A 10,304-nucleotide genomic window follows, 5' to 3' on the forward strand; every position below is an offset into this window, starting at 1 on the left:
TGGGAAGAGGATGAGATAAGGGCTGGCGATTCGGTTCCAACTTTAATTACTACCTAGCATTTGAGATATCATAAATCTATCACTATTTCATATTTATGAGTTAACAAAGTGTATTTGCTTTAGCAGGAAGGCATTACCAAATAGCTCTGAAAAATACATTCTGAACTGTTCTGTCACTTATCTCTAGTTTGTTGAAATCATTAACTTACTGTGAAGCCAAATGTAGCAGATGTATAAACTCTCCGGTATTTCTTTCTTCCTAATATTCACTCTTGATATATCACTGATTTGCAGAATAAATATTTATTTCTAATACTGCAAACTCATAAGTGCCATGACCCTATTTCTTTGCTTTCAGATATTTAAAATGCCTTAAGTTTGGGACACCTGGGTAGCTCAGTCAGTCAAGCATTCGACTCTTGATTTTAGCTCAGGATATGATCTCAGGGTCCTGAGATTTAACCTGGTGTCTAAACACAGAGCATGGTTGGGGCACCTGAGTGGCTCAGTCGGTTAAGCGTCTGACTTCGGCTCAGGTCATGACCTCACGGTTCACGGGTTCGAGCCCCAGGTCCAGCTCTGTGCTGACAGCTCGGAGCCTGCAGCCTGCTTCTGATTCTGTGTCTCCCTCTCTCTCTGCCCCTCCCTCCTCTGCTCACACTGTCTCTGTCTCTCAAAAATAAATAAATGCAAAAAAAAAAAAAAAAAACACAAACACACAGAGCATGGAGCCTGCTTGCTTGGGATTTTCTCTCTCTCCCCCTCCCTCCCTCCCTCCCTCCCTCGCTTGTTCCCTCTCCCATCTCCCCCAACCCAAATAAATTAATTAAATACCTGAAGTTCAAGAGATTATTTAGATCAACTCCTCACTGCATAGAGGGAAAATTGCGGTTTTGAATGGTTTAGAGCCTTGCCCAAGCTAAGTGAGCTAATTGTAGCAGATGAATCTAGAACTTTCAGTTACTGAGAATAACCACTAGTCCTGAGCCAACACACTATCAAGAGTATTACAAGGTGAACCTCTCAGGACTAATGCCATCATGCTTCACTAATTAGCAGGAGTCTCAGCCTAAGTTATTCTTTCTCAAAAATTCTTAACCCACAAGCTGTATATCCTCTCCACTTCCCTCTCTTACCAAATTCTTCCAGTGTCTCCTTCGACCCCAATCTGAAGCAGCTGTTCCTTTTCTTCAAATATGTGTTCGCTTCACCTCCTTGCCTTACTTGAAACCTACCTGGGTCCTGAGCAAACATCAGGGCCAGAAGCTGATTATATGGAGTTGATTGAGGTAGGTGTATTTCTTGCTCCCCTTGCTACTTCCAAATGATGTCACCCTTTTCCTCCTGCAAGAATCACTGTTCTTTTAATGCTGTCATCTGGATGTATCACTGTTTCCTACACCTTCTTACACTCTTCTCAACCTCCTAGTCACACCTCATCTTTCACCAGCCTTTGGTTCCTGGCAATGCTCCAATTTTGGTTTCCTTTCCTTATATTTGGTGATTTCAATACGTAAGTGGGGGGACCCATCAAAAAGCTCCAACTTCTCAGTTTCCTGATTTCTATATTCCACTGACATTTTTCTTTTCCACTTCAGTCACTCACTTTATGCAGTCATACCCTGAATCTTTACATCTCTTAAAAATACAAACCTTTTCGGGGCGCCTGGGTGGTGCAGTCGGTTAAGGTCGGACTTCAGCCAGGTCACGATCTCGCGCTCCGTGAGTTCGAGCCCCGCGTCGGGCTCTGGGCTGATGGCTCAGAGCCTGGAGCCTGTTTCCGATTCTGTGTCTCCCTCTCTCTCTGCCCCTCCCCCGTTCATGCTCTGTCTCTCTCTGTCCCAAAAATAAATAAATGTTGAAAAAAAAATTAAAAAAAAAAAAACAAACCTTTTCAAAACATTCCTATCCAAACACTGAACTTTCCTAGGGCAGCTTCCTATGTATTCAGTGGGCACAAGTACTTCCATACAATTACACAGTTCTTCAATGATGTGGGGACATCTAATCCTCTCATCCCCCCTTTCTTATTATCCATCAGCCCCCTCCTGTCATCACTTCCCATCTGGTTTAGCACAGATTCCATTATCAACATAATGACCCTTTGTAAATACTTCCAACTCTTAGTTCCTTCTTTCCGTCAACTGAGCTCACCCTACAAAACCCTAATTCATGTATAAACTCTTGTGGCTTCAGACTTTCTCCTTGTTTACACAGAAATGTTAGGGGCGCCTGGGTGGCGCAGTCGGTTAAGCGTCCGACTTCAGCCAGGTCACGATCTCGCGGTCCGTGGGTTCGAGCCCCGCGTCGGGCTCTGGGCTGATGGCTCGGAGCCTGGAGCCTGTTTCCGATTCTGTGTCTCCCTCTCTCTCTGCCCCTCCCCCGTTCATGCTCTGTCTCTCTTTGTCCCAAAAATAAATTAAAAAAAAAAAAAAAAGGAAATGTTAGTGACCACAGATTACATAATCATGTAACTAGTTTCACTTTAAATTCGTAATCTCAGGCCACAGTTTGAATCTTGACTATGACCCAGAAATCTTGCTAGATTTCTCTAATAATTTTATTTTTCTGCTCCCCAGGATGATCATATTGATCTGGATTCTCTTTCATTTATCTTCTACTCTCCCTCTTCCACCTTTATCTCTTAGCAGGTATGCTTGCCCATAATTTATTGAGAATACAGAACTGTCAGACAGAAGCATTCTCATCCTCCCACAACCAAATCCCCAGGCCTACTGCCTCCGAACCATTTTTCCCATTGCCATGAGATCAGGATACCAAGGAACATATCAGAATATAGCTGGAAACTTCAGAGTTTGAGGCAACTGATCATAAGTGGTTAAGTTAGTAATGCCAGATTCAGAAGGATAGTGAATATTATGTTCCGTAGGAAATGGAAAGGCTTTGGTGGGGAGATGCATGATCCAAGTTATGCTGAAGGACAGAGGTCAGCAGACTACAGCCCTGGGCCAAATCTAGCTTATTGACTGCTTCTGTAAGTTTTACTGGAGTAGTCATTTATGTATTCCTATCTGTGACTAGTATGCTACAATGGTAGGATTAATAGTTGACACAGAGACCATATAACCCACAATGACTAAAATATTTACTATCCCTTTCCAGAAAAATATACCAGCTTCTTTTTAGAAAGATAACTCTGGCAGCATGATGACGAATAAATAAGAATGGGGGAAATTAGACGCATGGGAAATATTTGGAAGGAAATTGTGTTAGTGCAGTAAGAGTAATAAAGGTTTGGTTTAAGCCAATGGAGGTAGACACAGAAAAGAAAAAAAAAAGAGAGACATATTGTGTAAAGAGTCAGGATTAGATAAACAATGAGAAAAAACATGACAGAAATAGGTTAAAAAAATGACTGCACATTTTCTACTTTTGGTGACTGGGAGAGTACTGGTTTTCTCAACTGTGGTAGGAGAAAAAGGATGAGAGAAGTAAAAGCTTTCAGGAATAGTAACAATGGTCATTTTTGGACAAGTTGAATACCTACAAGAAATATACACATGGAGCTTGCTGAAATTATCCCCAAAATGATCTCTGAGGCTAATGGAGTTATGGAAGTCATTGGTCTATAACTGGTAGCTGGTACAATGGGAATAGATAAAATCACTTAAAAATATGTAAAATAATAGCAAGTCTCTTGGAAGTTTGAATTCAGGAGTTGAAAACTTATGTCCACACAAAAATTTGCACACAGATATTTACAGCAGCTTTATTTTTTTTTAATTATTTTTTTTTAACATTTATTTATTTTTGAGACACAGAAAGACAGAGCATGAGCAGGGGAGGGTCAGAGAGGAAGGGAGACACAGAATCCGAAACAGGCTCTAGGCTCTGAGCTGTCAGCCCAGAGCCCGATGCGGGGCTCGAACTCACGGACCGCGAGATCATGACCTGAGCCGAAGTCGGACGCCCAACTGACTGAGCCACCCAGGCGCCCCAGCAGCAGCTTTATTTTTAACTGTCAAAAGTTGGAAGCTAGATGTCCTTCAGTAGGTGAATGGATAAACAAACTCTAGCACACTCCGGAAATGGGAGTATTATTCAGCACTAAATCAGAATGAGATATTAAACCAACAAAGACATGGAAGAAACTTAGATGTATATTACTAAGTGAAAGAAGCCAATCTGAAAAGGCTACATTCTGTATGATTCCAACTATATAACATTCTGGCAAAGACAAAACTATGGAGACAATGAAAAGGTCAGTACTGGGTTGACAGGGGTTGGTCGGGGAGGAAGGGATGAATAGACAGAACACAGAGTATTTTTAGGGCAGTGAAACTATTCTACATGATACTGTATGGTAGATACATGTCAATATACAACTGTCTAAACTCACAGAACATACAACACCAAAAGTGAACAGTAATGTAAACTATGGAATTTGGTTGAGTACCATGTGTCAGTGTTGGTTCATCAATTGTAACAAATGTACACTCTTGTGGGGATGTTGATAGGAGAGAGGTTATGGAAGTGTAGGAATAAAGGGTATATGGGAAATCTCTGCACATTCCCCTCAATTTTGCTGTGAACCTAAAACTGCCCTGAACAATAAAGTCTTAATTTTAAAAGTCTGTGTTTAAAGGGTCGTTAAAACTGTCATTAATTCATACACAAAAGATCACAGAGAAATTAAAGTGAATTAACTGATCTAGATATATCAAAGCAGGTAAATCTCAAATAATGTTCAGTGAAAGCAAGCTACAAAGGATGCTATGATTCTGTGTATGTGAAAGTTTAAAACATAAAGTTAACACATACTGTATGTGGACACACAAATGTAGGAAAGCATATTAATGATAATACAACTTCAGAATAGGAGAATAGAGTGGAGGAGAAGAATAGGAAAAAGATGAGCTTCATTTGCCAGGTATTATTTCTTTTTCAAAAAAAGCTTACAGTGAAACACACCAAAAGAAGGAAAGGAGTATACTGTGTCAGGGGGAAAATTAAGAGGAGACAGTAGGTCTTGGACATCAGAAAGGAAAGGAGGTATGTTTCAAAGCATAAAATAAAACAGACCATCCAACTCTGCAGAGAAGTCAAGTGACATGAGGATTAAGCAGCTCTATCAGTCAGAAATCTTGCAGAGTTTCAGCAGAATAATGGAGGTGGGAACCAGATGGTGGGGGGTGGAGAGAGGAAACTTGGCACTAAACAAGTGGAGGCAGTGAGAGCAAATGGCTCATTCAAAAGAGCTGGCAATGAAGAAAGAGAAAGATATACAGCAGTTTGAATGAGAAATATTTAATGTGTCTGATGCTTCAATTTCAGGCAGGTGGATACTCAAATAACTCAACATTTTTTGCAAAACATTGAGTCCTTACATTTTCAAAAATGAGAAACAGAAATAAATCTTTTTTCCTTAAGAGAATATCTGCAAATTATCTCATATGTTAATATGGTATAAAATAACATTAAGAACTTGGTTCGAATGACAAATAACATGAACAGCAGAAGTGAAAAAGTTAAAAACAGGTAAGCCTTGAGATGTAGGGATTTTCCAGATGCGGAGCTCACCCAGATCCTCACAAAGTGAGGGCACATGTTCATGCAGTCACCCAGTCCAGTTCAAGGTTGGCCTTGAATCTTTCAGATTTAGAAACTTAATCTCATCAATGGGAATATAATTAGCTTCTCAAGAAGCTGATCCATACTAACAAAGCTCATCATAGAACGCTGTTTGAGCCACTTCCCTTATTTATAAGCAGTGTAACTGCTAAGCAGTCTAGATAGATCAGCCTGAACAAGGACTTAGATTACTGGAATGCGTCATGAAATCTAGCTTCCACGTGACAATAGCAATATCCTTGTCAAGTGGCTTCTTATATCAGCCTCATAGAACATTCTTTCTCTAGGTGAAGTTGGCTCTGGCAAATTTCCTTTTCCTGCACCTTTACTTCTAAACATCCTGCTTCTAAGGTGCTTATCCATTCCTTACAATGTTGATACCTTTCTGCCGAGGAGCAGATACATCTCTATAAACTGATTCTGCTTTTCTTTGCACTGAATGCACTACACTTGTTATTGTTTAAACTTTCAGAGTTCTCTGAGGAGTCTAGGATCACCTCCATATAGAAGATAACCTTTCATTTGCATTTACAAGTCCATTAGCATATGCTGAAGGGCAAAGTCCACATTCCTTAAATTTCAGTCATACTTATACCACCTTCAATGATTGTTATTACAGGTGAGAACATACCTATATATATATATATATATATATATATATATATATATATATATATATATTTACCTATATATATATTACCTATATATATATAATATATATAACATCTAAAGACATATAAATAACTTCATTATTTTATTTTTTTTCAAATAAACTCATGTTGTTACCTAAATTTATTTGTAAAAGATATTTTATATTACTACCACTAATTAGCAACCCAAGCTATACTCAACATAAGTAAAAGTAACCAGTAATAAAAGAATAAAAAATAATATTCTTCAATAATTTGCTTCACTAGTACATCTATATATACCCCCACTTACTGTCACAGCTGTTAAAATATGACATAGTTTTGTACCTTATGTAAGGTCTAATATAGCCCACGCATAACATCAGCACTGCTCTCATTCAGCAGACCCTGATATGAATGCTAGCTCAACATTAAAAAAAAAAAAATGTTTTTTTTTCAAAAAATTGTAGTAAATATGAATTGTTTACATTGTTAAAAAGAAACAACAAGCCCAAAGTGGAGTCACTTGCTACGCCCCACAACTTAATATGTAACCTACCTACAGTTATAGCCTCTTCCAGGAGTGGAATTTTAATAGTCTGGAATTTCCTGGTCAGCACTAGTGAAGTAATCTGCCTGATGAGACCCACTGACCTGCACCTAAGGGAAGGTAACCACCTGAAATAATCCATTCTTTTGCCTTTCTGGTCCTACCCTCCTGCCTGTAAAAACTTAACCATTTCATACAACTCAGAGCTCTCTTCTGTTCGCTAGATGGGATGCTGCCTGATTCAGGAATCATCGAATAATGCCAATCAGATCTTCAAACTTACTCATTTGATTTTTTTTTTTAAACAACATGGAATGCTCCTTAGGATAATATCTCTAAAATTAGACCAACTGCCATGGAAATAACCTGGCAAGTCTTTCATGAAATTCTAGACGAGTTCTAATGGTACACTTAAAGAGTTATCATTAAATGATTTATTGCTGTGTAGGTGGTAAGTTTTGAAATATTTTCTCAGACATAAAAAAGTCTAGTTCTTTTGGACCTACAACAAAATGTTTATTTTGCACAGCTCATTCTCAATGTGTGTAGCACCGTAAGCATGGAAATGTTTGAAAGTAATTAAGGAAAACAAAAGAATAAGGAATTATAGGAAAGATACAACCTGTATATCTTCAGAGACTATTTGAAAATGTATAGGGGAGCTGATTATGTGCAGACAACACAGAAAGAAAAGCCTCAGAAAAACGTCTCTGTCCTGAGTTAGCAGAAGCCCTATGTTATACTTTCTGTTCAGAAATTTTGTGGCCAGGGGTCCCTAGAAAAAAACAAATGTATTCTGAGCCATCAGATTTTTAGGACTTCTCACTAAAGGGACAGCAATTGCAAATGCTTATGTTTAAATCTTTATTTCCAAACTTAGGTTCATGGTTATATTAAAAACTTCAAGCAAATGCAAAAGGAAAAAAAAAATGTTTAGTAACATTTTAGATACTATAGGTATTATATATAGGGAATATGATTCAACTTGATATAACTGAATTTATGAGCTGCTTAGAGCTTTGGAGCTTTGTTGCATTAGCTTCAAATAGCTCTTAGGGAAAAGTAGATATTTGTTGGCTGCTTCCTCAGGATTCATTTCTCCTTTTGTCCAAACATTTTCTATCACAGAACTCACCCATCCCAGTACAAAGCAGCCATGTGGTTTGAGCATAGATCCCATCCCCAGGTTGGTTAAGTTCAGCAGAGTATCCTGCACCTAACCACACTGATTGGTTCAGGGAGGCACATGTATCACATTTTGACCAATGAAATGTGACTTAATAAGGAGTCCTATGACTTAATAAGGTCATAGGACTCCTTAATAAGGAGTCATTATTAAGAGCCCTTGCTCTTCTGTGGGAGCTTTAGGGACTTGACCTGGATTGCTTTTATACTTACTTGGGCACCTCTCTCCTGGCTTCAAAACCATTTATTCCAGAGGTCAGGACCTGTACTCTTTTCCAGAATACTGCCTACCCTTAGGCTAGTTGGGTTTTGCCTTCACTTACAGTGAGCTAGAAGTCTGCTGCCCCCACTCAAGGCAGCCCTTCCTAAGGACCAGACAGGGAGTTGGAGAAGCCCAGGTCCCTTGCCTCGGATGAGGATAAAACTGCACAGTGCCAACTCACACATCAACATTTTCCAGTGGGCCAGACTCAAACCATCTTTGGTGAGAACTAGCCTGCAAATGTACCTGTGCTTGGGTCCACTTCTTCTCCTGCTTTCCTCGCTTCCTTACGGATTCCTCTTAGGAACACTTCCTTAGTAAACCATTGACATATAAATAAATCCTTCCTTCAAGTTGTGCTTGTGGAGACTCTGTCCTAAGACATTCTTCTAAACGGAAAGGTCTGTAAAGAGATACCAGGACTCAGAGAGGGAATATAACAAGGCCAGTCTCATCACTGTCACCATCCCAACAAAAACCTGAGAAGCCTTTTGCAAACTCAACATCTCACACCCAGTTATTTCAGGAAAGAGGCACAGGTGGCTCAAACCTTCATCTCTACCACCTAAATCACCAAACTGCAAGTTTGGCTCAGGCTTCTCAATGTCATAACTAGTTCACTGTGGTGTTGAAGAGGAAGGTGAGCTTAGATTTGCCAAATATTTACCTGAAGAGCCCAATATTTGGGAGATACCCAGGCTTACTGGTAGCACTCTACCTATGGCCAGACTGCACGCTGGCCAGAGTTTGGGGATGGGTCAGAATGGCCACTCGGATTCACTTAATGGTGCTTTCACTGTTTTTGTTTTTTTACTATCTTATTTTTATTTTTATTTTTTATTTATGAGAGAGAGAGAGAGAGAGAGAGAGAGAGAGAGAGAGAAAGGGGCAGAGAGAGAGAGAATCTTAAGCAGGCTCCTTGCTCAGCATGGAGCCTGACAAGGGACTCAATCTTCTGACCCTGTGACCATGACCTGAGCCAAAATCAAGAGTTGGATGCTCAACCGACTGGCCACCTGGGCTCTCTTCAATGGTACTTTCACTTTGGTTTGCCTTTGAACCAGTAAGCAAGAGAAATAAAAGGTATACATGAGATTAGGACAGAGACTAGTCACTGGCAATTAGGAGACATATCCAGGCTTTGGGAATATCACTCTCCCTAAGGAAGGAATGAGCAAGAGAGCAGCTCTGAACTGTGGACTCACTCTCTGCCTTTTTTTTTTCTTTTTCCATTTCAGGCTTGATGAGGGATATCCGTTCATCAAGAGTCAAGAGTCTAATACCATAAATTTTTCCTAAGCCATTGTCAGATAATTGAGTAATTACTGCACTTATTTCTTTTTTAATGTTTTTATGTTTTTTAATGTTTTTAACGTTTTGAGAGAGAGAGAGAGAGACACAGCACAAGTGGGGGAGGGGCAGAGAGAGAGGGAGACACAGAATATGAAGCAGGCTCCAGGCTCCAATCTGTCAGCACAGAGCCCAACATGGGACTTGAACTTGTGAACCGCAAGAGCATGACCTGAACTGAAGTCGGACGCTTAACCGAATGAGCCACCCAGGCACCCCATCTGCACTCGTTTCTTAATACAGCACTGAGTCTGAGGTTTCAATGCAGCTACCCAGTTAAGGTACCATACACAGATATTTCATTTTTGAGTAAACTTCCCACTTCAGACCAACTTTGGCGACAGTAGTGATTGTTTACCTAGGGATATTTAAAGATGCCTGCATAGAAGACCATCCTGTCCTTTGCATCATCTAAAAGACGATCAGGTGGAATCAGATGATGACAAGCACTATGGTTAGGCTACAGCTATTCTCAAGCTCAAGGAAGATATAGTACCCTTTGAAAGGAAGAAGTATTCATGATTTCAGTTTTGGTTTTCCCAAATGCAGACCCTGAGGCATGAATTCAAGTGCAAGTAGTTTATTTAGGGAATAAACTACTTCTATCCCCAATAAGGGGATAGAAAAGCATTGCAAGGAAAGGAAGGCAGCCAATGAAAGGTGTGCTATTAATCCGGCTACTGTATTGAATGACAGGTGATATACCAACTGAATTATCCCAACTTGATGAAGGGGC

General features: G+C 39.8%; 1 long non-coding RNA gene across 1 annotated transcript in view; it reads right to left on the reverse strand.

Annotated features, from left to right (window-relative positions):
* The window catches only part of LOC102899776, a 110,640-nt gene extending 101,002 nt beyond the window's left edge, over positions 1-9,638 (reverse strand). The window contains exon 1 of the long non-coding RNA XR_006594466.1: positions 8,465-9,638. This is a non-coding gene — a long non-coding RNA (uncharacterized LOC102899776). The remainder of the gene's footprint in view (positions 1-8,464) is intronic.
* Between the last annotated feature and the right edge of the window lie 666 nt (positions 9,639-10,304).

The sequence above is a fragment of the Felis catus genome, chromosome A2, assembly GCF_018350175.1.
Source record: "Felis catus isolate Fca126 chromosome A2, F.catus_Fca126_mat1.0, whole genome shotgun sequence".
Taxonomy (NCBI): Eukaryota; Metazoa; Chordata; class Mammalia; order Carnivora; family Felidae; genus Felis; species Felis catus.